We start from the raw sequence: 27,878 nt of genomic DNA, 5'->3' as shown, positions 1-27,878 counted from the left end.
GTAGAGTAATGAAAATAAAAAAATAAAAATAAACAAATGGGGCCTAATTAAATTTAAAAGCTTTTGCACAGCAAAGGAAATCATAAACAAAATAAAAACAGAACCCACAAAATAGGAGAAAATATTTGCAAATGATGAAACTGACAAGGAATTAATCTCAAAAAGATAAAAACAGCTCATGCAGCTCAATATTAAAAATAACAAATAACCCAATCAAAACCAGGAAGATTTAGATAGACATTTCTCTAAAAAAAGTGAAAGTCATTCAGTTATGTCCAACTCTCTGCGACTCCATTGACTATACAGTCCATGGAATTCTCCAGGCCAGAATACTGGAGTGGGTAGCCTTTCCCTTCTCCAGGGGATCTTCCCAACCCAGGGATCCAACTCAGGTCTCCCGCATTGCAGGCGGACTCTTTACCAGGTGAGCCACAAGGGTCAAAAAGCACATGAAAAATGCTCCATATAGCTAGTTATTAGACATATGAAATCAAAATACAATGGGGAAAAAAACACAATGAGATATTACCTCACACTGGTAAGAATGTCAAAATGTCTACAAGCAATAAATGCTAGAGAAGGTATGGAGAAAGGCGAAGCCTCCTACACTATTGGTGGAAATGTAAATTGGTACAGCCACTATGGAGAACAATAAGGAGTTTCCTTAAAAAACTAAAAATAGAGCTACTTATGATCCAGCAATCCCACTCTGGGGCATATATCTGGAGAAAACCATAATTTGAAAAGATATATGCACCCCAATGTTCATAGTAGTGTTTACAATACCCAAGACAAGGAAGCAACATAAATGTCCATCAACAGATGAATAGATAAAGGCAATGTATTACATGTATACAAGGGAATATTATTTGGTCATAAAAAGACTGAAATAACGCCATTTGCAGCAACATGGGGGCTTCCTACGTGGCGCTAGTGGTAAAGAACCCATGTACTAATGCAGGAGACGTAAGAGATGGGGGTTCGAGCTCTGGGTCAGGAAGAGCCCCTGGAGGAGGGCACAGCAACCCACTCCAGCATGCTTGCCTGGAGAATCCCATGGACAAAGGAGCTAGCAGGTTCATAAGGATGCAACGAGTCAGACACCACTGAAGTGACTTAGCACGCACGCACACAGCAACAAGGATAGACCTGGAGACTCACACTAAGTGAGTCAGTCAGACAGAGAAAGACAGTACAATATGATACCATGTATACGTGGAATCCAAAAGATAACGCAAATGAGCTCATTTACAAAACATAAACAGACTCACAGACTTAGAAAACAAAGTTACGGTTACCAAAGAGGAAAGGCAAGGGGAGGGATAAATTCGGAGGCTGGGATTAACACACACACACACACACATATACATATACATATATACATATATATGTAAAATAGATAGTCAACAAGGACCTACTGTATAGCACAGGGAACTCTATTCTGTAATAACCTATATGGGAAAAGAATCTGAAAAAGAATAGATGTAGGCATATATATAACCGAATGACATTGCTGTGCACCTGAAACTAACACAGCGATGTAAAGGCACTATACTCCAATATGAAATTAAACACTTTAAAATAATTAAGAAAATAAACAAAACAATAGCACGATATACGATAACAAGGGAGACAAAAATGTGATCAGACAGATCTCCCCGACTTCCCAGTTCTCCTGCTCTTCTCGGCCTGCATATGCAGGTTTAGGAGGTCCTCAGAGGCACTTGGGTTCTGAGCAGGAACCCACGCCCACTCACTCTGAGGTTCACTCAGAGCTATAATACTGTAAAGAGAAAAAGCAGATAACTTTCCTGGCCCTTTACGGCCAAAGAGGGGACAGACTGTGGTCTTGTTTCCGTACTGAGTCTTGAGCTGACAAAGCATTCCTCAAACACCTCCAAGCCACAGCTCAGGACTCTCCCTTCCTGTTCCCTGGCTGGAAGTTTCAGTCTTTGTACTCAAACTGCTGCAAATCTTCTCACCATATAGGCCAGCCCCTTTCCCTAATGTGTGGAAGGACACAGGCTGGCACTCTGCAGAGGTGACTATGCTGGATATTCTCTATTTGTCCCACACCGTCTCTGCCCTCCCCTCCCTGCTCTGGACTCTGCAGGCTGGTCTCTGGGCTCACCAGGCTCCCTTGCTCTCAGGTTAGATCCAGGCAGCTGCTTGCAAAAGACAGGAAGACAAGAAGATGGAGAGCCTGGTGTCTTTAGTCTCTGACCCCTCTCTCTTGGGTCCAGGGCTAGTAGTAGCTGCCTTCTCTTGCTAGCTTCCAGATATCTCGCAATCCTTTGATGGTTCCCTTCAGTCCAGTTCAGTTCAATTCAGTTGCTCAGTTGTGTCTGACTCTTTGTGACCCCATGGAATGCAGCACACCAGGCCTTCCTGTCTATCACCAACTCCCCTAGCTTGCTCAAACTCATGTCCATCGAGTCAGTGATGCCATCCAAGCATCTCATCCTCTGTCAGCCCCTTCTCCTCCTCCCTTCAATCTCTCCTTAATCTTTCCCAAACCTTTGAACATCATCTCTCCATTAATTTTTCAGTTAAATTCTTCCGATTGTGTCATCTGTTTCTGCTAGGACAGCTAGCAGCCTTCAGAGATAGCTACTGACAGCTACGTGCATGCATGTTCAGTTGCTCAGTCATGTCTGACCCTGTGTCCCTATGGACTGTAGCCCTCCAGGCTCCTCTTTTCATGGAATTCTCCAGGCCAGGATACTGGAGTGGGTTGCCATTTCCTCCTCCAGGGGATCTTCCTGACCCAGGGATTGAACCTGCCTCTTTTGAGTTTCCTGCATTGGCAGGTGGATTCTTGACCACTGAGCCCACCTAGGAAGCCCCACTGACAGCTACAGCAGCCTTCAAATAATCACTCCAAAAGGGGGAGGCAGAACTAGCTGTCTATTTATCAACTTTCCTTCTGCCGTAATGGGCTTCCCTGGTAGCTCAGTTAGTAAAGAATCTGCCTGCAATGCAGGAGACCCCGGTTGGATTCCTGGGTTGGGAAGATCCTCTGGAGAAGGGATAGTCTACCCCCTCCAGTATTCTTGGGCTTCCCTTGTGGTTCAGTTGGTAAAGAATCTGCCTTCAGTGAGGGAGACCTGGGTGGGATCCCTGGGTTGGGAAGATCCCATGGAGAAGGGAAAGGCTACCTACTCCAGTATTCTGGCCTGGAGAATTCCACGGACTATATAGTTCATGGCATCACAAAGAGTTGGACAAGACTGAGCTTCACTTCACTTCTGCCTTAATAATAATAATAATAAACCCACTTTATTTGTAGCTGGACATGTAGCTACTCCTAATTTTCTCAGCCTCCTTTGCAATTAGCTATTATGGCCTTATGGCTCAGTTCTGCCTGTTAAGACTTAAGCAGAAGTCAAATGTAGCAGTTTCTGAGAAAGCTTAAAAGAAAGCTAGATAATGTCATTTGGCCTTTTCTTCTGTGTTCTTTCCTCTACTGTTTGAAACATGGTGATGATGGCTAGAGTTCCAGTAGCTGTCTTAGACCATGAGAGTGAAGGCTATACCTAAGTGACGGTGGGATGGGACACCTGAGGGAGCTTGGGTCTTTGCATGTGTAGAGTTCCCCCCAGCCTGAACTGCCTACTTCTGATCTCTTGTACAACCCATGCTTGCTTATACCGCTGTTATTTTTGGCTGTCTGTACAATGCAGCTGAGTTCAGACTAAAATTGGGGAGTGAGATTGGAAAAGAAGTGTGGTTTAGAAGAAAGAACTTTAGGCCAAAAGGCAGAAGATGCTGGTTCAACCTGGAGTTCTTCTACCAAGAGCTCTAGAATATTGAGAAAATCACCTGGTCTTCCTGAGACTCAATTCCCTATCCATTAAGTTGGAAAAATAGTATCCACTTCACATGATCATTGAGAAGATTATATAAGATAACATATGTTTCAGTGTGCAGCAAACAGCAAGTGCATGGTTTTAAGTGTATATCCCTAGAGCTAGACTGGGAGTTGTGATCCTGCCCCCACTCCTTACTAGCTGTGTGCCTTTGAGAAAAGCTGTGTGCCTTTGGGAACTGACTTGGCCTCAGTTCTCTCATCTTTAAAGTGCATTGTACTAATACATGCCTTACAGGGCTTCCCTGGTGGCTCAGATGGGAAAGAATCTGCCTGCACTGTGGGAGAACTGGGTTCAATCCCTGGGTCAGGAAGATCCACTAGAGAAGGGAATGGCAACCCCCTCCAGTCTTCATGCCTAGAGAATTCCAAGGACAGAGGTGCCTGGCAGGCTACAGTCCAGAGTGTCACAAAGAATTAGACATGAATGAGCAACTAACACTTTCATTTTCATAGGACTTTGAGGATAAAATTTGGGAATTTGTGTAATTACCTTATTTTATTACCTTACCTTATTTTAGCACATAGTAAACATTCATTAAATAAGTAAACTACTGCTATTGTTATTTTCTGGTCATCATCCTCTAATCATTTTTGTATATTCTTATAATGATTATTTTCATTTTAAGTCTTGGATTGCATATTCCTGTGACAAAGGAATGTCTGTATACTGTTAAACAGCTTTTACTGCTCCAAGCTCAATGCCAGACCCAGAAGTACTTGATTAAACAGCTCACAAATCATCTTGCATGATTTAATTGAGGAGGTCCAGTTTTGCAGTGAGGTTGAGATTCCTATTCTCAGAAAAACAGCTGGATTTACCAAAGAGGAATGAGATGGGGAGGGGCTGGAAGAAGAGGCTGAGAAGCTGTGAAGATTTCAGAATTAGTAGGGCATTATATAAATCAAGAGTCCTTGTTGCAGACAACAGAATTCACTCTGGCTGGCTTAAGTAGAAATAAGAACATGAAAGAAGCTAAAAAGCTCACAAAATCTTTGGGAAGAACCAAGCTTGAATGCAATACAGCCAGAAAAAAAATGCTGTGCCACAACATGGAGCTGTTTAACCACAAGCCTACAAAGAACCAAGTGCTGCTACCTTGGAGGTTTACAGAGAATCTGCTCTCCTTCCCTCCCTCCCTCTCTCTTTCTGGACTTAGCTGCCATCATGCACCTAGGCCTAATAAGTTGGGCAGAAATTATCACACATCTCAGTCTATCTGCAAGGGAGTCTAAGAATGTAGATTTCAGCTTTCTTGACAGAAAGGGGTTGGAATATGAGTTTACTGAGTCAACTTATAGTATCTGCCACATAAATTTTTGGACTTTCTGTTTGCCTATGGCTTCATCAGTGTGATGTGTCAGAAAGATCATGAGGTATAGTGAAAAGATCACAGGCCATGATAACAGATAAATGTGCTTCTTTCTTTCCTTTGGACAGACCAAATCTGTTCCTATCTTAGAGTCATTGCATATGTTCATCTTTTACCTGGAACTCTCTGCTCCTGTGACTTCTCATGGTTCATCCATACTTGTCCTCAAGTTCCAGCATGACTGTTACCTCCTCAGACAGGCCTTCCCTCAACATCCATCTACATGATTCCATCTCACCCAGCCTCCCATCATGTCATCCTTTTATTTTCTTTTTAGAATTTATCTGCTACTTTCTTGTTCCTTGTTGTTGTTGTTTTTGCAGTCTGTACTCCTCTTACCTCTAAATAGAATGGAAATTCCATAAGAGCAGAGACTTAGTCTATCTTATTCACAGCTGTACCCCTGGAGTCCTGAAGAGTGGCTGACACATGACAATAATATTTATTTTATAATATATATATAGGCTTCCCTGGTGGCTCAGATGGTAAAGAATCTGCCTGCAGTGTGGGAGACCTGGGTCCAATCCCTGGGTTCAGAAGATGCCCTGGAGAAGGGAATGGCTACCCACTCCAGTATTCTGGCCTGGAGAATCCCATGGACAGAGGAGCCTGGCAGGCTGCAGTCCATGGGGTTGCAAAGAGTCGGACATGACTGAGTAATTTTCACTGTGTATACTTATATGCATACATATGTAAGTCTGGCTCTAGAGCCTGAGCATGCTAAATACGGTAGGTTAATTTTTGGATACATGTGTGCATGGACGTCTTTGAGTCATCTCGTTGGCCCTCTCTGTTATATTTAAGACTGCTAATTATCTCTTTCTCTGTCTCCTCACGGGCTTCTCTTCCTCAGTCCCCTTGTCCCCTCCCTTTACCTGCTCGTGTTCTATAGACTTCCATCCTGTGTCAGCTGCTCTTTTTACCACATGCTCTCCTCGGGTTTTATTCAGCACCATGATGGAATGCCCATATTTTGTGCTGACAAGTCCCAGATCTACCATCAATTTCTAGTGCTGATTCTCCAAGGGGGACAGAACTACATGTTCGTGGCTTCCTGGTTGTCACCATTTGAGCATCCTTTATGCATTTCAGACTCAACAAACACAAAGTTGACTTCATCTTCTGTGTGTAATCAAGTTAGTATCAGCCAGTCCGCGGAGAGGGTGCCATTTCCTCTTCCCCCAAAATAAAATCTGCTCCTTCTCCACATCCCCCATCTCCATCAACATCACCACCGTTTAGCCAGTCTTCAGCACCAGCAGCCTGGAATTCACTTTAGAATCCCGCCCCCCCTTCTCATAGCCAGTCTATGACCAACTCCTGTGGATTCTACTTAAATAGTTCTCTAGTCCTTCCTTTCTTTTTATTCCTGCTCCTGACAGGGTTTCTGCATTTCCTTCCAAGAATATAGATTGCAATAGTGTCCTAACTAGTCCACCTGTCTCTGGTCTTGCTCCCTCAAATCTGTTTCTGAATATCACTGGTGTGATCGAACTACAGTAAAATTTTGTTTGCTCTAAGCTACACTCTGCAGTGGCTCTGCCGTTCAGGATAAAGTTCCCACCTGTTAAAAATCAACCTTGACCTGGCCCTCGCCCACATCCCAAATCTACATCAAGGCCCTTCCCTACTCCCAACCTTCACCATCATCTATGCTGCAGAAATGACCAGCTGGGGACTTCCCTAGTGGTTCAATGGTTAAGAATCCACCTCCAGTGCGGGGAACATTCGTTTGATCCCTGGTCTGGGAAGCTCCCATATGCCATGGGGCAACCAAGCCTGTGCCACAAACATGAGCCCACATGCTGGGACTACTGAAGACCCAGAGCCTGTAGTCCACAGCAAGAGAAGCCGCTGCAACGAGAGGCCCTTGCAGTGAGAAGCCTGTGCACCACAGCAAAGAGTAGCCCCAGCTCACCCCAACTAGAGAAAGCTGGCACCCAGCAACAAAGACCCAGCGCATGCAAAAATGAAAATAAATACATCCATTCAAAACAAATGGCCACTGCTTTTCCCCACCAAAGCCCACATATAGAGGCCTGTTTTGCTCCTTGTGGAGTAGGGATCAGGGAAAGTCAGTCAACTGGAGAGGAAAGGAAATGTTATGGTAGCTTTTCGGTCCCGGTCCCCTAGTTTCTTCTTGAAGCCCAGCTGCAGTCCTGCCATTTCACTACTCCAGACCCTCCAAGAGCTTTATAATTCAGTACCTTTATTCACTTCTGGCTCAAGTTGTGTCTGCTATTTGAAACCAAAAGAGTTTCAACAAATGCACTGATGAAAGTGAAAGAAAAGGCATCTATTTACATAAGATGATTTGCATGAGAGGAAAGGAAGAGGACTGGGGGGGCTGGCCCAGCTAGCCCAGGGGATGCGTGTCCGAGCAGTGAGTGCAGCAGGAGAAGCTGCAAACAGATGATGAAGACAATTTCACAGAGCCTCCCTCCTACAGAAGCACAGCTTCTGCGTGCAACTGACCAAGCACTGCCCAGGGCAGAGCCTTCTCCACCTTCTGTAAGGGATGCAGCTGGGGCACATTTAGGGGCCCCGGGAACATGGAACTGCTCTGGCATCTCCAGGAAGGCTGTCTGGGGATCACAGAAGAGATGGCATTCCTGGCACAGTCCTCAGCGTTATCACCTTGGACACTAGCAGCATGGGCACGGAAACACACCCTCCCCAAATGGCTCAGTGGGCAACAGATATCTTTGAGAGGAGGTGATCAGGGCACAAGAAGAAGACGTCATGAATGTCCCTCGGTAACGGTAGTGGACAGACTGGCTTGCAGTACAACCACTGGGGAATCACAAAAATAACTGAACGAGACTTGAATGGGGACACTCAGGGCTCTGAAACTTGAAGATGTGAGATGAATTCAGCAAAATGTGGGTTATCACCATTAGTGGGCCCCTACTGCGACCCCCAGGCCAGGGAAATCTGAAGAAATTGAAGGTCATGGTATTAGATCTACTTAAAAATGGTTTTAAGTGAAGGAATAAAATAACCCTAGGAAAACTAAGTTGGAATTATCTGTGGGATTTTCCTTCAAAGCCTTGTCTAGAACACACAAGATGTTTATGAAATGTCATCCACTAAAAGAAATAGTTTATAATTTAGTATGCCGAGATTTTCCTACTAACTAAACAAAGTAGAGGAGGACAATAGAAAGCTTATATTCCAGGGTTACAAGTCTGAATGTCCCCTTTATAAAATTAGGATCTCTGGGTGGTTAGCCACAGAGACCTTGTCAATTATTCTCTATCTCATTTGGGAAAGAAGTAGAGAGACATTTTTATAACCTTACTTTTAGTTCTGCATTTCACATGGAGTGCTTGACCCAATTGTGAAATGACATGTTTTCCACAGCCTGGTTGGGATAAACCTGACTGAACATATAGCAAATCAATTAACCCATGAAATGGATGGATGTCAACCTAGCCTTAAGAGAAACTTTCTCTCTAAAGAAACTTTGAACTAAATTGATACTTAATACATCCTTCCGATCTTTGGTTCTCTTTCATTCTTATAAGTGATAATACTGAGTTTCACATTGAAGTTGATGAGTTATAAAAACCTTCATTTATAACATCCTAACTATGTTTACAGACATTTTTATAACACTCAGGAGACATAAAATGCAGGATCATTAGTTCATTGGAAGATGAAGACTTGGGGAATTAAAATGTTTCTCAAACATAAATTTTCTAGTAAATGAAATCCAGAAATCAAACTTCCTATGTGACAGGAATCGCTCAAAGCAATTAACAAAACCTTCTGAGACAGATGTCATTTTTTCCCTATTTCACAGATGAGGAAACAGAAGCTTGGGACTTTTCTGGCGGTCCAGTGGCTAACACTCCAGGCTCCCAATGCAAGCGGGCTGCATTTGACCCCTGGTCAGGCAACTAGAACCCACATGCACAGCTGAAAGTTCACGTGCCGCAACAGAAGATTCCATGTGCTGAACTAAAAGATCCTGTGTGCCTCAACTAAGACCTGTGCAAGCAATAAGTAAATAGAAATAATTTTTTTAAATGAGAAGGAAAGAAATAGAAGTTTGGAGAACTTAAGTAACTTGCCTAAGAACCCACAATTAGGAAGAGCCAGGCAGGGATTTAAGACAAAGTGGCTAGAGAGGCCAGATGTGATACTGGAATAAGTACACAGTGTCCCAACTTCTGCTAGCTCTTTCTTTAGCCAGCATGTGTACCTTTGGACTGTTCTGGTGCCAACTCTGATCCCACCTGTATTCGATCTTATCCTTCCGCTTCTCTAGGAAGACTAACTGACCTAGGATGAATTAGTGTCTTCACTATGAGTTTTTCATTTTGACATGACCAAGTAATTCCTTAATTTTCAGCAGACACTGGCTGGGTCCTGAGTGTCCTAAATTAACTCATTTCTGGCACTATCTACCTGGAGATAGCGTGAGATTCTATAGGTCAAGGGCTCAGTCAAAATCACTCCCTACCCCCAGCTTCAGGTGCCAGTCACAAGTTCAGATTGTCACCTGAGCTTCTGATCTACTAGACAGAGATCACAGGTTCCTGTGACCAAATTCTTGGGTTTGATTAACTTACTAGAGCAACTCATGTGAGCATTTTACCTGCTAGATTACTGGCTTATTAGGAAAGGATATAACCCAGGAAAAGCCAGATGGAAAAGAGTCATAGGGCAAGAGATGTGGGAAGGGGCTCAGTCTCCTAGCCCCTCCTTGTGATCACCAATCTGGAAACTCCAAATCCCATCCTTCTGGTTTTCCTATTTGTTTGTTTGCCACACTGCATGGCCTGTGGTATCTTGGTTCTTCAACCAGCGATTAAACCCAGGCTGCAGCAGTGAAAGCACCCTGCTCTTTTGGTTTCTATGGAGGCTTCTTTACATAGCCAGGCTTGATGAAATCTTTGACCATTGGAGAACAATTCAACCTCCAGTTCCTCTCTCCTCCCCAGAGGCAGGGGGAGGGAGAGGGACTGAAAGTCCCTTTCTTCAGAGAAGGGGTTAGATGCTTGAAAGATAAGACCACATATAGATGGGTTCAGAGTTGATACCAAAATAGTCCAAACAGCTGTGGTCCATTCCCTTGGCAACCACCGTCCATCCTTAGGTGCTTTCCCAAAGTCACTTCATTAATATAAACTCATGTGTGGCTCAAGAGGGTTTGTTGTGAATATTGAGACACCTTTATCACTTAGAGAAGTCCAAGGGTTTTAGGAGCTTAGTGCCAGAAAGGAGGACAAAGACCCAATATATATTTCTTATTATAAATCACAGCTTTCATGTTTAAGTTGTGGGGACATTAACTGGAAAAACCCCTCAAATGTACCTACTACATCTCAGTGAGTTCTTTATAATTAAGACTTGAAAAATAACCAAAAATATTAGGAAATCACAAGGTGGGGGATTACCAGTATCAATGACCTACAATGTGCCAAGAAGTGAAAGTGAAAGTCGCTCAGTCATGTACAACTCTTTGTGACCCCATGGACTACAGTCCATGGAATTCTCCAGGTCAGAATATTGGAGTGCGTAGGCTTTCCTGTCTCCAAGGGATCTTCCCAACACAGGGATCAAACCCAGGTCTCCCATATTGCAGGCAGATTCTTTACCCGCTGAGCCACAAGGGAAGCCCATTATGTGCCAAGCACTGTGCTAAGAGTTCTAAATGCATTACCTCATTTGTGTTTGTAACAACACAAGAACAAAGACTATCAAAGGGTCAGTTAGAACAGTCAACAGTGTTAAAGAACAATGACAATGCAAGATATTAGAAGACTTCAATAGCCTCAGAGGAGACAGAATAGGAAGACGGTCCTTGGGAAGAGCCTCAAACAAATGGATTTAAATTCTTCTTAATTTAGATTTTGAATGAGTATTATATGCAAAATTCAAAAGGTACAAAGAAAGTCTTTTGCCTATTTTATCTAATCAAAATAGCTTATTGATTGGGACCATAAACGTTTCTGTCCCAAGAGTTTTATAATGGACATTTGATATTTGTGTCTGCTCCACGTCTTTTCTTCTTAGTTTTTTTATATTGTGAATTCTCCTTTCCATAGATTAAAAAAAAAAAGATAACACATATCCTGAAACCCTTTGCTGCTAGGATATAGACATGTGACTATACTCCAATAAACCCCAAACCTAAGCAAGACTGGAAATACAAGCAAAAAAATCACACATTATTCTCCTGGTAAGTATGGCCCTGGGGAATTCGGCTTTCTGTAGGAACTGCAGTGGGTCCAGGCTTTATAGATGTTGAGCATGCCCTGCCTGGCAGCCACAGCAGGACTTCTGCTAGAACACTCCGATGGTGTGTTCAGACATTTGGGATGTCGTTGGACATTTCTCCTGGACTGTTTGACATTCAGGCTTTGTTGTTGGCCTTCCCAGAAATTCTAGTTAATACCATGTAATGAAGTTCTACTGAAACTAGATAGAATGGATCCTTTCTTTGAAAGAGATCACAAGGTACTGGGAATTTGGGATAGATTAGATGACCTGGTTGGCTAAGAAAGCAGTAAGAGGACTTCCCTGGTGGCTCAGTGGTAAAGAATCCACTTGCCAATGCAGGAGACACAGGTTCAACCCCCTGGTCCGGAAGATCCCACATACTACAGAGCAACTAAGCTCATGCACCACAACTATTGAGCCTGTGCTCCAGAGCCTGACACCACAACTACTGAGCCCACACACTGCAACTCCTGAAGCCTACATACCCTAGAGCCAGCACTCCACAATAAGAGAAGCCACTGCAAGGAGAAGCCTGCACACCACTAGAGGCAAGCCCCTGCTTGCCACAGTCAGAGAAAAGCCTGCACAGTCACAAAGACCCAGCACGGTCAAAAGTAAATAAATAAAATAACTTAAAAAAATAAAGCAGTAAGGATGGGATGCAGGTAAAACAGTGGCACCCAGTGGTAAAAGAGTCATGAAAACTATTGCAATACAAGTTAGGATGATGCTGTTTCTTCCTCAGTTTAGACAGACACATCACTAGATTATATCTCAGGATGCCACAGTTACAGTGAGGCCAGCCCCTATTCCCCAATCTCCCCATTATTAGGCAGGATTTGTAGGGCTGAAAAAACTGCCCCACATCTCCTGAGCTTCTCAGAGAAATCAAGAATGTAAACAGGGCTCAGATTATTTGGAGAAAATGGCTGAGAAGATCTTTTTTGAAGAGGTTTCAGCTCTAAGTCTTTTCTCCTTTGGTCAAGGGTGGAGGGTGCTTGGTGCTATCTCCCAATCTCAAGCCTGGTGAAAGAAATTTCCAGTAGACCACTGAGTAAGTTGCAGCAGCCTCCTGCAGCTGGAAGACACGGAAGACCAGGGCCTGACTAATGACCAAGAAAGTGTGATCCAGTCATGGAATGTAGTCCAGTTTCTCCAGGAAAATGTTGAATGTTAAGAAGGGCCGGTTAAGTGCTCTGGAGAGAACAGACCCAGGAGGTGCTCCGCTGGAATCATCGGGCACTCTCAGAGCTTGCTGGGGCCAAGGGAGGAGATTTCCATGATTACTTGCGGGTTGCACAGGAGAAAGCCTTGGATCCTAACAACAGGTCTTTTTAGACAGATCTTGACAATCAAAGCTGAGCATGTACTGTTGGATATCCAGGGCTAAGGAAAGAATTGAAAGGAACCACCCGGAACAGAGATTTGTCCTATTAAGGGAGTTGCAGGAGAGGAGGACTGCAGGGAGTGTCCAAAATCCCTAGGCCAGTACGCTGAGGGGAGAATCCTCCTGAGCCAAACTACGACCCCCTGGGGGTCACCAGCTTTAATCATCTCCAAGGCCCAGAGAACATGAAGCCACAGATCAAGTCATAACTCACTGGCCTCTTTCCCTCTCATCTTACCCTATCTTCAATCTGAGAGAAAAAGAAAACGATAGCTAGCATGTGGAGGTGAAGGTCATCGGGGAGAGCAGGAGAAGCTGTCAGAAGTTTCACCTGGGGGGAGAGGAAGGTCACCTCTCCTCCTCCATCCCTGAATGAAATGGAAAGAGTTTGTGGTAAACATAAAGGTGCATTTTGATTGTACCATGAGTTATGTTCACACTGGGGCTTCCCAGGTGGCTTAGTGGTGAAGAACCAGCATGTCAATGCAGGAGACACAGGTTTGATCCCTGGGTTGGAAAGATCCCCTGGAGTAGGCAATGGCACCCCACTCCAGTACTCTTGCCTGGGAAATCCCACGGGTAGAGGAGCCTGGTGGGCTACAGTCCATGGGGCCACAAAGAGTCGGACATGACTCAGCACAAGCATAAGCACACACACACACCCAGTGGCAAAACTACTGTTGCGCAGAATGAAGTGTCAGTGAAAGCAGGGCTCTGGCGGGTGGAGAAGGAAGGCATATAAAGGCTCTCAGGTGAGAAGTTCCATCTAATCACAAAAAAAATTAAAGAAAAAAAAAATCATGGGCTTAGGAGTTTAATTCTCACTTCAGAGCATGGTCAGAGAATGAGAAAGGTTCTATGACCTCCCTAAAATACTCTTTCATCTCATGAAGGCACAGAGCTAATGAAGCTGAAAAGTCAGAGCAGAGATAGCCTGAAGATCGATGGATTATAAAACAGACTGAATCCACAGTCTCACCAGGTCTTTCAGGGCATTTATTGGGAAAAAGTGACTCTTGCCCTGAGTATTGGAATGGACATATTTTGGAGGTGTCAGATAGCCCCCAAAATCTAAAGTCCCAGAACAGAACTCCCTGGATCAACAAAAACAGCCCCTCCTCCCATTCTGATGAGGCTGATCCTGTCCTGTTCAAAGACACCAACTTCACTTGGTGGTGACCTTGCAAAGGGATGTCCTCATGGTCCACCCCTCCCTCTGCTCACTGACTCCAGACCTACAGTTCAAGTCCAATTCTAGCATGCCCTGAAATCAAAATCAGACCTGGGAAGAGCAGGCTGGCACACCAAAGCATTGCAGGACTATGGGAAAGTATTCTGACATTGTTAGGAAGAGAAGGCCAACATTTTAGATTGGATCGATTTCATCTTATAGGTGCCCTCACCAAAACATTCTGGATTCAATGTGCTAGATTAAACAGTCAGAAAAGGTGTCAATTTCTTGCCTGGTGATCTGAGACGGAGTCTCAGGGGCAGCCTGCGCATGTGAAGTTCAGATACCACTCATCCTTGATGGAATGTACCCCCTAGGTTATCTCATTAGTAAAGATACAGGTGTGCTCAGAAGGGTTTCCTTACGAATAACGAAAGACTATCATATCGCTCAGGAAATTCCAAGGGTTTTAGGAGCTCTGTGCCAGGAGCCAGGAATGAAAACCAAATATATATATTCCTTAACAGAAGTCATAATATCACATATATGTACCCCAATGTTTATAGCAGCATTATTTACAATTGCCGAGATGTGGAAGCAACCTAAGTGTTCATCAAGAGATGAATGGATAAAGAAGAGGTGGTATACATACAACAGAAAACTACTTACCCATTAAAAAAAAAAGAATGAAATTTTGCCATCTGCAGCAACATGCATGGACCTGGAGGGTATTATGCTAAGTGAAGTAAGTCTGACAAAGAAAGACAAATACTGTGTGGTATCACTTATATGTGGAATCTCAAAATGAAAGTAGTGACAAAAAGGAAACAGACTCATAGAGAACGAACTAGTGGTTACCAGAGGGGAGTAATGGCAGTGGGCAAGACAAGAATAGGAGATCAAGAGGTACAAACTATTATGTATTAAAAAATTAGCTACTAGTATATATTGTATAATACAGGTTAGGTAGCCAATATTTTATAATAAAAATAAATGGAGTATAATCTTTAAAACTGTAAATCACTATGCTACATACCGGAGAAGGCAATGGTACCCCACTCCAGTACTCTTGCCTGGAAAATCCCATGGACGGAGGAGCCTGGTGGGCTGCAGTCCATGGGGTGGCTAAGAGTTGGACATGACTGAGGGACTTCACTTTCACTTTTCACTTTCCTGCATTGGAGAAGGAAATGGCAACCCACTCCAGTGTTCTTTCCTGGAGGATCCCAGGGACGGGGGAGCCTGGTAGGCTGCCGTCTATGGGGTCGCACAGAGTCGGACATGGCTGAGCGACTCAGCAGCAGCAGCAGCAGCAACAGCAGCAGCCTGCCGCATGCCTGTAACTTATATAATATTGTACACCAAGTGTGCTGTCATTGTTCAGTCACCCAGCTGTGTCCACCTCTTTGACACCATGGATTACAGCACGCCAGGCCTCCCTGTCCCTCACCATCTCCCAGAGTTTGCCCAAGTTCATCTCCATTGCACCAGTGATGCCATCCAGTCATCTCATCCTCTGACACCTTCTTCTCCTTCTGCCCTCAATCTTTCCCAGCATCAGGGACTTTTCCAATCAGTTGGCTGTTCACATCAGATGACCAAAAATACATCAACTATACCTCAATTTTAAAAACTCACAATATCAGAGTTATCCATTTCATTAGATTGTAAGGTCCATGAACATCCATTTTTTTCTTCTTCACCACAGTATCCCCAGAACTGGTGCAGGGTTCTCTGTACATGGGATTTTCTCAATAAATGTTGGAATAAATGACTCACTGATTTTTAATATGATAACTGTATTGTCAATTATCTATTGCTAGATAACAAATTGCATCAGTTAGAAACTTAGAACAGCACACAGTTATCATCTCATGGTTCTTGTGAGCCTAGAGTCCAGGCAAGACTGTTGGTTCTCTACTCCAGGGCCTCATCTGAAAGCTGCAATCACTGTCTTGGCCAGGGCTGCAATATTAGCTCAAGATTTGACTGGCGAATGATCCACTTATAAACTCACATGATTGTTGGAAGAATTCAGCTTCTCAAGGATTGTGAGGCTGAGGGCTGCAGTTCCTTCCCGACTGTCAGTGGGAAGTTACCCTCAGTTTCTGCCTTGTGGGCCTCTCCACAGGGAGGCTCATAACACGGTCACTTGTTTCCTCAGAGCCAGCAAGGAAGAGGGTCTATTAGTATGAGGGACATTAAAACCTTATGTAATAAACTGATATGTGATATGCATGTAATCACACACATTCCATTACCTATTGATCAGAAACAAATCTCAGGACCCACTCACACTCAAAGGGAGAGAATTACACAATATCATGGATACCAGGAGGCAAAAGTATTTGGGGCCACCTTACAGCCTGTCTGCCTCAGTGATGCACCAAATATCCTTATTGAATCAGCTAAGCTGTGCCATTCTCTAAAGAAGGTTGGACAGTTAATGTCTGTGAAATGCCAGAGGGTCCTCATTAGCTCAGCCTTCATTACTCAAGTCCCAGCTATTGTCAGGTTACATAGGGAAGCAAAGGTCATCTTAAGATAAAAATATTCACTAATATCAAATTAGTTCCCATTCGAAAAACATTTCTTCTCTTAATGCTAGTATATGTCCTCTTAGATCACATTTTGCCAGAGTACCTCCTGCTAATTGGGCGAGTCTGCAATGCAAATACAATCAAAACCAATTGCATGGGCACTTCAAAAGAAAATTACTTGAATATCAGAGGCTTAGGAGAGGCCTTTGGGAAAACCAATGGATCCCTAAAATAACTTTGTAAGAATATTCTTATTTGGACCACGTTGGGAAATTTGATCATGAAATATTATGTGTCCTGCTGCCATACCAGTTTTGGAAAAATATTATGAAAAACTATCAGCAAAATATTCCTTTTTCTTATGCTAAGAAAATTGCCTAGATGCAAAATAATTAAGTAAACTAACCTTAAATATAAGAGAAAATAACATAGTCCCATAATTTTATTTTTTTACTTACTATAACCTTGAGTCTTTTGTGGCCTGGGTTCAAATCCTAGTTATATTAATTACTAGCTGTGAGATAGGCAAGTTAATATTTCTGTGCCTCAGACCACATGTCTATAACATGGAGATGCTAGTAATAATACCTGAATCGCCTAGTTCTTCATTTGACCCTAATGACAACACAGGGAGGGCAACGTTAAGGCAGGCGCTCTTGACAGGATTAATGACTGTGATTGGGGTAAGATGACCGGATGTCCTTTTATTTGCCTTCAAAATGCTGGGCCTCCACAGCATAAATCATAGAGGCCAGCTAATTAAGGTCAGGGAATCTGCAAGTTCAGGATAACTTCCTCATTGAATAGGTTTTTTAAAAAGTCCATACAACATGAATCCACCAAAAACAAAGACCAGATGATATACTGCACCTCATAAGATATAAGAGCATTTAAGTAACTTTCCAAAGGTCAGTAGATTAAAAGTGGTGGATTCAAAGCCCTGTGTAACCAACTGCAAAGCCCACTTTGATGCTTTTTCCCCATAACTTTCTCTGTGCACAACCCTGTGGATAGGAGGATGAGCAGCAGGGAGGAGTGGGGCAGACTGGGAGAAACACCCAGTGCTCAGATCCACAGCCAGCCCCAGAAAATCAGCAGCCTCGCTTCCCCACTCCCTCTTCTTCCTCAACAAACCCTTCATTCCTTAGCTCTCCCCTCCCTCCCCCACAGCTCTCATGTTCCTCCAGGCTGCTGCTTAAGAAGGTTTTTGAACAGTGCCCTTGAGATCTCAGGAAAAGAGAAACAATCTAAATCAAAAGAGCAAATAAACATTGAACCATCTTCCAGCTGCTCTGTTTGAACAGAGAGAGGAACCCGAAGCAAGGCCCAGGAGTGTTAAGAGATCATTTTCAAAGCACAGCTCAGAGAGTGCTCATGCTTAATAAACCAATGGAGTGAGACAGAATGTAGAGACTGGGGAAAGGGTCATTGCTTGACAGATCAATGCCACAAACATAAACAGCTGAGTCCACACATATGCAAATACAGACTGAGGTGCTGCTTGGGGCTAGGAAGCATCAACTGTATCTTTGGAACTTGTGGTTCCAACCACGAAGCCTGGCTTTCCCACTTGCTAGTCACAGCATCTCTACTTCTTCACATGTGAGGAAGAGAATAATCAAAATCCTTAGAGATCAAGTTGGCAATGGCAAAGAAAATGAAATGCTGGGATCCAAGTGGTATTGCCTTGGAAAATAATCATTGTGAGGGAAGGAAAGTATTATTCCATAGCTGGTGCTGGGTACAGTCTGAAGAGTGAAATGAATTCATTCCACTGTGGAAATATTTAACTGAAACAAAAAGGACTGTAGATAACATGCTACATGGTATTTAATGATAAGGTCTGAGAGGCAAATTTCATAAACAAAAGTACACAGGGAATTCCAAACCCTGAGGTTATATTATCATCTCAGTACAACGATGAAAGAGGATTAGCGAATATTCACACCCCAGAAACCTCAAAAAACAAGGAACAATAAATATCATCCAGGTGGGTCAAATATCTTAAATTTAAAATTTCTTATCCCCAATAGTCCTGCTTAATACAGTTTATATATACATGATGAAAGTGAAAGAGGAGCGTGAAAAAGTTGGCTTAAAGCTCAAAATTCAGAAAACGAAGATCATGGCATCCGGTCCCATCACTTCATGGGAAATAGATAGGGGAACAGTGGAAAAAGTATTACACTTTATTTTTGGGGGCTCCAAAATCACTGCAGATGGTGACTGCAGCCATGAAATTAAAAGATGCTTACTCCTTGGAAGAAAAGTTATGACCAACCTAGATAGCATATTCAAAAGCAGAGACATTCTTTGCCGACTAAGGTCCGGCTAGTCAAGGACATGGTTTTTCCAGTAGTCATGTATGAATGTGAGTTGGACTGTGAAGAAGGCTGAGCGCTGAAGAATTGATGCTTTTGAACTGTGGTGTTGGAGAAGACTCTTGAGAGTCCCTTGGACTGCAAGGAGATCCAACCAGTCCATTCTGAAGGAGATCAACCCTGCGATTTCTTTGGAAGGAATGATGCTAAAGCTGAAACTCCAGTACTTTGGCCACCTCATGTGAAGAGTTGACTCATTGGAAAAGACTCTGATGCTGGGAGGGATTGGGGGCAGGAGGAGAAGGGGACGACAGAGGATGAGATGGCTGGATGGCATCATCGACTCAATGGGCATGAGTTTGGGTGAACTCCAGGAGTTGGTGATGGACAGGGAGGCCTAGCGCGCTGCAGTTCATGGGGTTGCAAAGAGTCGGACACGACTGAGTGACTGAACTGAACTGAACTGAGATATGTATATATATTCACACACATATATAGTGGTTTTTTCAGATGTTAATCGAAATCTCAAAGACATATTTAACCATTCAAGAAAAACAAATCTTGTCTTGTTGTTTTAGTCACTCAGTTGTGTCTGACTCTTTTTGTGACCACATGGACTGTAGCCTGCTCTACAGGCAGGCTCCTCTGTCCACGGGATTTCCCAGACAAGTAAACTGCAGTAGGTGGCCCTTTTCTTCTCCAGAGGATCTTTCTAACCCAGGGATTGAACCTGTGTCTCCTGTACTGCAGGTGGATTCTTTACCACTGAGCATATATACCAGAAAAAAATATCTCAAAGAAGGTTATTATTGATTCATTGATTGATTGGCTGATGGGGGAGTGTAGGTACATTATCTCCAATCATCATAAAAGCTCCCATTGCGCTTTACAGAAGGGAAAACCGAGGCTCAAAATATCTGAAATTATCCAACTGATAGAGATGTGCTTAGTTTCAAAGCTTCTATTCTCAGACCACAGCTTCCTGGCTGGAAGAAGGAAGGGGATGAGCAGAGATTCTGATGGAAAACTAGAGGCTGGCCAGGGAGGAGGCCACCAGGTACTGGATCTGGTGGGATAGGTTTATGTGGTCAAGTGCATCAGGAAGCAAAAGCTTGGCTACTCTGTGTTGTTAGTGGGTCATAATATGAATAACTGGCTGATTATTCCAAGTGTGGACTGTTACCAGTACAATGGCTAGCCTACAGACGGTGTTTCTTTTAACCACCCCAGTTTACCCTGGTCCCCCAGTGAGAACAGACTGAAGGCTCATATCAGGACCTACTGAATGAGACAGAACATTGTCTGAGTGTCTTACTGACATCAGGAACTACTAACCACTGCCCATAGTTCCAAGCGTTACACATTTTTGCCACTAATACTTGTGCATGAATTAGCTTGTTAAGGAAATAAGCAAACTAATGACTTCCCAAGACCAGAAGAAAGGAGGTTCAGATGAATAAGTTTTGTAAGGGAAAGGGACTGTGGTTGGGAAGAAGCAGAGGGTAGAACCAAAGTGGGTAGAGCCAGAGCAAGAGTTGGATGGAGGTCAGGGGGACGGAAGGCCCTGAAATAACAAGAGGGATTCAAGGAAGAAAGCTCAGAGGACACAGAAGATGAGACCTCAGTTCTTTCCAAACCTTACTGTTGTCCGTGAAATTGAGCCATCCATGGGCAGCTGTCCCTTCCTACCTAAGCCAGGGGCTCCTGGGATGGGTCTGCAGTCATAGGCAAATATCTCTTTTCTTTTTCTGTCTCAGATGAATATTGATAACACAGTATAATGGATAGAGGAAAGGCTTCGCACTTTGGAGCTGGTGTTGGAGATGAATGCTGCCTCTTTCACCTACCTTCTATGAGAGTCAAGTTCCTCATCTATACAAAAGTTCATAGCAATTTATTAAGGTAACACCATATGCCATGCAATACTTGTTAGGTAAGCAGGTAATACCTACTAAGGTAACACCTGAGCACACAGTCTCATGTTCCACAGATGAGTGCTTCCTTCCCTCATCTATAACTCTAGTCCTGCACTCTGCCCACCCCAAGCAAGCAGAAGTCACTGAGTTCATCCATTCCGCTGCCTGGGTCTGAGCCATCCGAGGTCAGCACCTCTCCTTCCCCTGGCTAGCACCCTGACAGTTTGCTCTCTTTATTTTCCTACTGCCCCTGCTCTGAGGACCTCTGAGGACTTGGCAGACTCCAGAGGGGAAACATAAACCATTTCTATGTTATCAAGAGGGAAGTTAGGACACAATGAAAAATAAGTGGTTTTTCCAGAAAACATTTGAGAGAAATCCCAAATTGTCATCCTTTCCCATCATCCACCCCACTGTTTGAACTGCTGCCCTGGACACAGGAAGAAAGCAGCTGGCTATCAAGGACTGAGGTCCACGGGGAATGCTTATCAAGGGCTGGTTGGGGTCAAATTTTCAGGCATCTCATCTTCTGAAGCCCTTGGAAACTGCCTCTCCTCAATGACAGCAGCTGCAGCACCAGAGTCGTTTCATCCTGAAACAATTGCCAAGCACCAGGCGTACCCAGCCTGTGGCGCTGGAGAGGTGTGAGTGACATGCTTCCTCGGATTATGTCCATCCCTTTGAGGAAAAGCATATAGCTAGGTGATAGTCACCTCTGGTATCAGCCTCTGTTTTCAGTCTCCAAGTGAGTGATGAATCAGGTTCTAATCTGACAGTGTGCTTAAAGGCATATTAAAGTCAAATTAAATTACAGTGCCTCAGACATCACACACTTTTCTAAAGAACAGAGCCAGAAGGTATTATACCGGCCCAGTTTCAACACGCACCCATTATAACCTAAATTATTCTTATTACATATCCCATTATACATCAGAAGGTTAAATGTGACTCTAAGATGAAGTAAGTTTCCTCTAATTTTAATCAAGCCTCCTATATTCTGGTAGTTCATTCCAAAAGCTGGAGAGAGAAATGGTTTCTCTTGAATATTATCATTGTGCTGTGAGCTCAGACACTGCTGGTAGAATCAATACTCTCCGTCACTGAGATCTATCTGGAACACTTGTGACATTGGCAGACACTGCCTTGGGCACTGGGGGGGGGGGGGTGAACAAGAGCAAGAATTATTCTTGCCCTTGTGGAGCTAGTTTAGGGAGAAGAGAGACAATAACCAAATAATCAAATAAGTAAACGGTTAGAATTGAGTGCTGAAATTATGTTACTAAGTCTCTGATTTTATCTCCTCCATCCCTGTCTCAGCTCTGCTGTCTTCTATTTCAGCACCTCTCTTTATGAGACTAAGATGGCCACTTGCAGCTCCTGACTACTGTGGTGCTAATGAATGATGGTCCTAAAGGAACAATTGTCCCTAGAGCTCCAACATGACCTGGAGAGGATGCTGATAGGCCTGGATCAGATCACATGCTCCTTCCCACAATGCCTTGGAGACCTGGGAAAGGAATATTCTGATTGGCCAGCACAGGTCACATGTGCACTCAAGGTGGTGAACGGAGAGGTGGTGGTAGTTTCCTTGTACCACATGTGTAAGCAGGATTCCTATGGCATGGGAAACAGTAGCTTCCCAAGTTAAAGGATGATGGGCCAATGAACATTTGTCCATGAAAGTGTCAGAAGGTTGATGTTTAAAGTTAAGTCAAGTGAAAGAAGAAAAGAAGCAACAACGTAAGTTATGCTTTCTCTACATTCCTTCCTGCTCCTCCAAGGGCCAGGGACTGAGGCATGCAACTGGGTAGAAAGAGAGAGGGCTTCAGGACCAGACAGACATGGGCTCAAATCCTGTCACCATCACTTCTTAGAGGCTGTGTGGCCTTCAGCAAATCATCTAACCTCTAGAAGAGTTTCTTCACTGGTAGCAAGGAGATAATAGTCCCATAGGATTGATAGGGAAATGAAACTGTACAGTGTAAACAAGGAGGTACAGCAATGGGACAATTGGAGCTACTTGATGGATGGCGGGTATTAAGAAATCTCCCTGAGGTACCATATTGTGTAACAAATATTGTAGACAGACAAGGTCCTAATATGGAATGGAGGGAGGGAATGGTGTTTAGAGACAAGAGGAAGAAACAAAATATAAGTAAATAAGCTTACATTCATATTTTGAAAGTGCTCTGATGGAAATAAACAAGGTAGAAAAAACAAGAGAAAAACAAATACATTAGAGTAATAAGAGTGGAGGCCTCCTTTAGATGGAATCGGCCAGGAAGGCCTCCTTGAGAAGGAATCAGCCAGGAAGGCCTCCTTGAGAAGGTGATATGTGAACTAAGTCCTGAAGGCTGAGAAAGAGATTGGCACACAAGGAATCCAGGGAGTGGGTTCTGGACAGAGGGAACAGCAAGTGCAGAGGCTCAGAAGCAGGAAAGGGGTGGGATTATTCAAGGAACAGAAGAAAGGACAGAGGTGGGAATGGTGAGATTAAAGAGAAGCAGGAAACAGATCCTAGTAGGCCTTTCAGTCCATAGTAAGGTAGTTCAAGTTCCACACTGAATGATATATCTGGCTAAAAATTCTAATAAGATAATTAGGGTTGTTGAGTGGAAAACAGAACGGAAAGGGCATGCGTGGGGCAACCAGCTGGGAAACGATTACAGTCATCTAGGTAATAAGACGGGAGAAGGCAACGGCACCCCACTCCAGTGTTCTTGCCTGGAAAGTCCCAGGCAAGAATGGACGGAGGAGCCTGGTGGGCTGCAGTCCATGGGGTCGCTAAGAGTTGTACCTGACTGAGCGACTTCACTTTCATTTTTCACTTTCCTGCATTGGAGAAGAAAATGGCAACCCGCTCCAGTGTTCTTGCCTGGAGAATCCCAGGGACGGGGGAGCCTGGTGGGCTGCTGTCTATGGTGTCTCACAGAGTCCAACACGACTGAAGTGACTTAGCAGCAGCAGGAGCAGGTAATAAGACAGTGGGGACCTAGCCTACTCTGATGACAGTGGAGATGGGGATAAATGGCTGGATTAAATATATGTTCTGGTTGTAGAACCAGGAAGACTCAGAGATGGATTTGTATGTAGGAGGTGAAGGAAATGAAAGAATTAAAGATAAATCTTGCCTCTGGGGATTGAGCAACTACTTGGGCAAATGTGGGCCATTTAGTGAGCTAGGGACACCTTGGGAAGAGACACATTTAGGATACTGAGATTGAAGTCCCTATAGAGACTCAGGGGGTGACAAAATGGATTAGGCAGTTTGATGACAAATCTGGGTCTTAAGAGAGCAGCCAGGGCTAGGGTACAAATCTGAAACCATAGAACTGGAGGAGATTATCCAGGAAAGATGGGAGATAAGAAGAGAAGGGAGAAGGTCCTTGCATGAGCCTCGAGACTCACAGAGGAAGAGCCAGCGAAAAAGAGGGGCCATGATCCAGGAGGGAAACCAGAGAGTCAGAGCAACAGAGGTCAGGAGAGGAAATTATTTCGTAAGGAAGGAAGCGGTCAATTCTGGTGAAAACTGTTGAGAGATTAGTAAAATGAGGACAAGGAAATGAACTTTAAATTTAGAAACAAGTAAAATGAAGCAGGATAAAGGCTAACGAGTTTTGTCAAGAGAACACGCTGGTCATAGCAAACACCCTCTTCCAACAATACAAGAGACGACTCTACACATGGATATCACCAGATGGTCAATACTGAAATTAGACTGATTATATTCTTTGCAGCTGAAGATGGAGAAGCTCTATACAGTCAGCAAAAGCAAGACCAGGAGCTGATTGTGGCTCAGATCATGAAATTCTCATTGCAAAATTCAGACTTAAATTGAAGAATGTAGGGAAAGTCACTAGGCCATTAAGGTATGACCTAAATCAAATCCCTTACAATTATACAGTGGAAGTGACAAATAGATTCAAGGGACTAGATCTGATAGACAGAATATCTGAGAAGTATGGATGGAGGTTTGTAACACTGTATAGGAGGCAGTGATCAAAACCATCTCCAAGAAAAAGAAATGCAAGAAGGCAGAATGGTTCTGAGGAGGCCTTACAAATAGCTGAGAAAAGAAGAGAAGTGAAAGGCAAAGGAGAGAAGGAAAGATATACCCATCAGAATGCAGAGTTCCAGAGAATAGTACGGAGAGACAAAGTGAACAATGCAAAGAAATAGAGGAAAACAGTAGAATCAGAAACACTAAAGATCTCTTCAAGAAAATTAGAGATACCAAGGGAACATTTCATGCAAAGATGGGCACGATAGAGGACAGAAACGGTATGGACCTAACAGAAGCAGAAGAGATTAAGAAGAGGTGGCAAGAATACACAGAAGAGCTATACAAAAAAGATGTTAATAACCCATATAACCACAATGGTGTGATCACTCGCTTAGAGCCAGACATCCTGGAATGAGAAGTCAAGTGGGCCTTAGGAAGCATCACTAAGAACAAGCTAGTGAAGGTGATAGAATTCCAGCTGAGCTATTTCAAATCCTAAAAGATGATGCTGTGAAAGTGCTGCACTCAATATGCCAGCAAATTTGGAAAACTCAGCAGTGGCCACAGAACTGGAAAAGGTTAGTTTTCATTCCAATCCCAAAGAAGGGCAATGCCAAAGAATGTTCAAATTACCACATGATTGCACTCATTTCACATGCTAGCAAAGTAATGCTCAAAATCCTTCAAGCTAGATTTCAACAGTATGTGAACTGAGAAGTTCCAGATGTACAAGCTGGATTTAGGAAAAGTGGAGGAATAGAGATCATACTGTCAACATCTGTTGGATCATAGAAAAAGCTAGAGAATTCCAGAAAAACATCTACTTCTGTTTCACTGACTACACTAAAGCCTTTGACTGTGTAGATCACAACAAACTTTGGAAAATTTTTAAAGAGATGGGAATACCAGACCACCTTATCTGCCTCCTGAGAAACCTGTATGCAGGTCAAGAGGCAACAGTTAGAACAGGACATGGAACAACAGACTGGTTCCAAATTGGGAAAGGAGTACGTCAAGGCTGTATATTGTCACCCTGCTTATTTAACTTATAGGCAGAGTACATCATGCGAAATGCTTGACTGGGTGAAGCACAAGCTGGGATCAAGATTTCGGGGAAGTACATATCAACTTCAGATATGTAGATGACACCACCCTAATGGCAGAAAGCGAAGACAAATTAAAGAGCCTCTTGTTGAAGGTGAAAGAAGAGAGTGAAAAAGCTAGCTTACAACTCAATGTTCAAAAAACGAAGATCATGACATCTGGTTCCATCACTTCATGGCAAATAGATGTGGAAACAATGGAAACAGTGACAGACTTTATTTTCTTGGGCTCCAAAATCACTGTAGATGGTGACTGCAGCCATGAAATTAAAAGGCGCTTGCTCCTTGGAAGAAAAGCTATGACAAACCTAGACAGCACATTAAAAAGCAGAGACATACTTTGCTGACAAAGGTCTGTCTAGTCAAAGCTCTGGTTTTTCCAATGGTCATGTATGGATGTGAGAGCTGGACAATAAAAAAGACTGAGTACCGAAAAACTTATGCTTTCGAACTGTGGTGTTGGAGAAGATTCTTGAGAGTCTTTTGGACTGCAAGGAGATCCAACCAGTCAGTCCTAAAGGAAATCAACAGTGAATATTTATTGGAAGGACTGATGCTGAAGCTGAAGCTCCAGTCCTTTGGCCACCTGATGAGAAGAGTGAACTCACTGGAAAAGACCCTGATGCTGGGAAAGATTGAAGGCAGGAGGAGAAGGGGATGATAGAGGATGAGATGGTTGGATGGCATCACCGACTCAATGGACATGAGTTTGAGTAAGCTCCGGGAGATGGTGAAGGACAGGGAAGCCTAGTGTGCTGCAGTCCATGGGGTCAAAAAGAGTCAGACATGACTGAGGAACTGAACGATGACAAATAAACAGAAGTCCACCCTTGACAGTGGTGCTCTCAAACTCATCTTTCTAAAACACATCTGATAATGTTACTCCCCTGATTACAAAATTCAGTAGCTCATCACCAAAGCCTTAGCAGGGCACATGGGCCCAGTCCTTCCCAGCAAGGCCTCCATCTGCTCTCATCCACTCCCTACTTCTCTGCCTGTGCTTCCTGTGAGCAGCGACCACAGATAGTCCTGCCTCTCTGGGAAGCCCCTGCTCTTTGGGTCTGTGGATACAGTTTCTCAAGATCTGCCCTGCCTGTACTGCCTTTCCCTTGCTCCTGGCGGATGCCATACCCTGATTCCATCTCAGTGTTGTTGGAGCCACAAATCCCCTCCTTAGCTAATACAGCACTTCTCAGGTTGTGTTAGAATTGTTTTCCTATTCATGGCACCCACTAGACTATGAGTGAGATCCTTTACAGCTGGGAACTTGCTTTGTTCATCTCTGCACTCAGCACAATACCTAATGCATAGTAGTTGCCTACTAGGTATTTGCTCACTAAGTTTCCTAAAGACAAATAGAAGTTTTAACTACTCTTTAAAAAGCAATGTTAAAATAAATCCCTTGAACCTGAATGCATATACAAGTTCCCCTCACTCAAAAAATCATCTTACAGGGTACAGAAATGTGACCACTCCTATTATCACTTGAACTGTGTTCTCCACCCCTTACTGAAGTCTTAACTCTCAGTACCTCAAAATGGGACCTGAGTTGGAAATAGGGTCTTTACAGAGGTAATCAGGTAGCGGGGGGTGCGGGGGGTGGGGTGGGAGGGCTAGTCCAATATACCTAGCATCCTTACAAAAAAGGAAAATTGGGATATGGAGGCAGACACATCCAGAGGGAGGACCATGGGAAGACAGGGAGAATGCCACGTGAAGACAGAGGATTAGAGTGACACGTCTACAAGCCAAGGAATGCCTGCAGCCACCAGAAGCTAGGAAGGAGGTCTGGAAGGGTTCCTTCCTCAGCACCTTCAGAGGGAGCATGAGCCTGCTGACACTTTGATTTTGAACTTCTGGTCTCTGGAACTGAGAAAGTAAATTTCTGTCATTTTAAGCCATGTAGTTTTTGCTGCGTTGCTTTGGCAACTCTAGGAAGTTATCAACAGTACATCCCCTGACATG

Source organism: Oryx dammah, unplaced genomic scaffold, assembly GCF_014754425.2.
Source record: "Oryx dammah isolate SB20612 unplaced genomic scaffold, SCBI_Odam_1.1 HiC_scaffold_29, whole genome shotgun sequence".
Taxonomy (NCBI): Eukaryota; Metazoa; Chordata; class Mammalia; order Artiodactyla; family Bovidae; genus Oryx; species Oryx dammah.
This window is presented reverse-complemented; position numbering follows the sequence as displayed.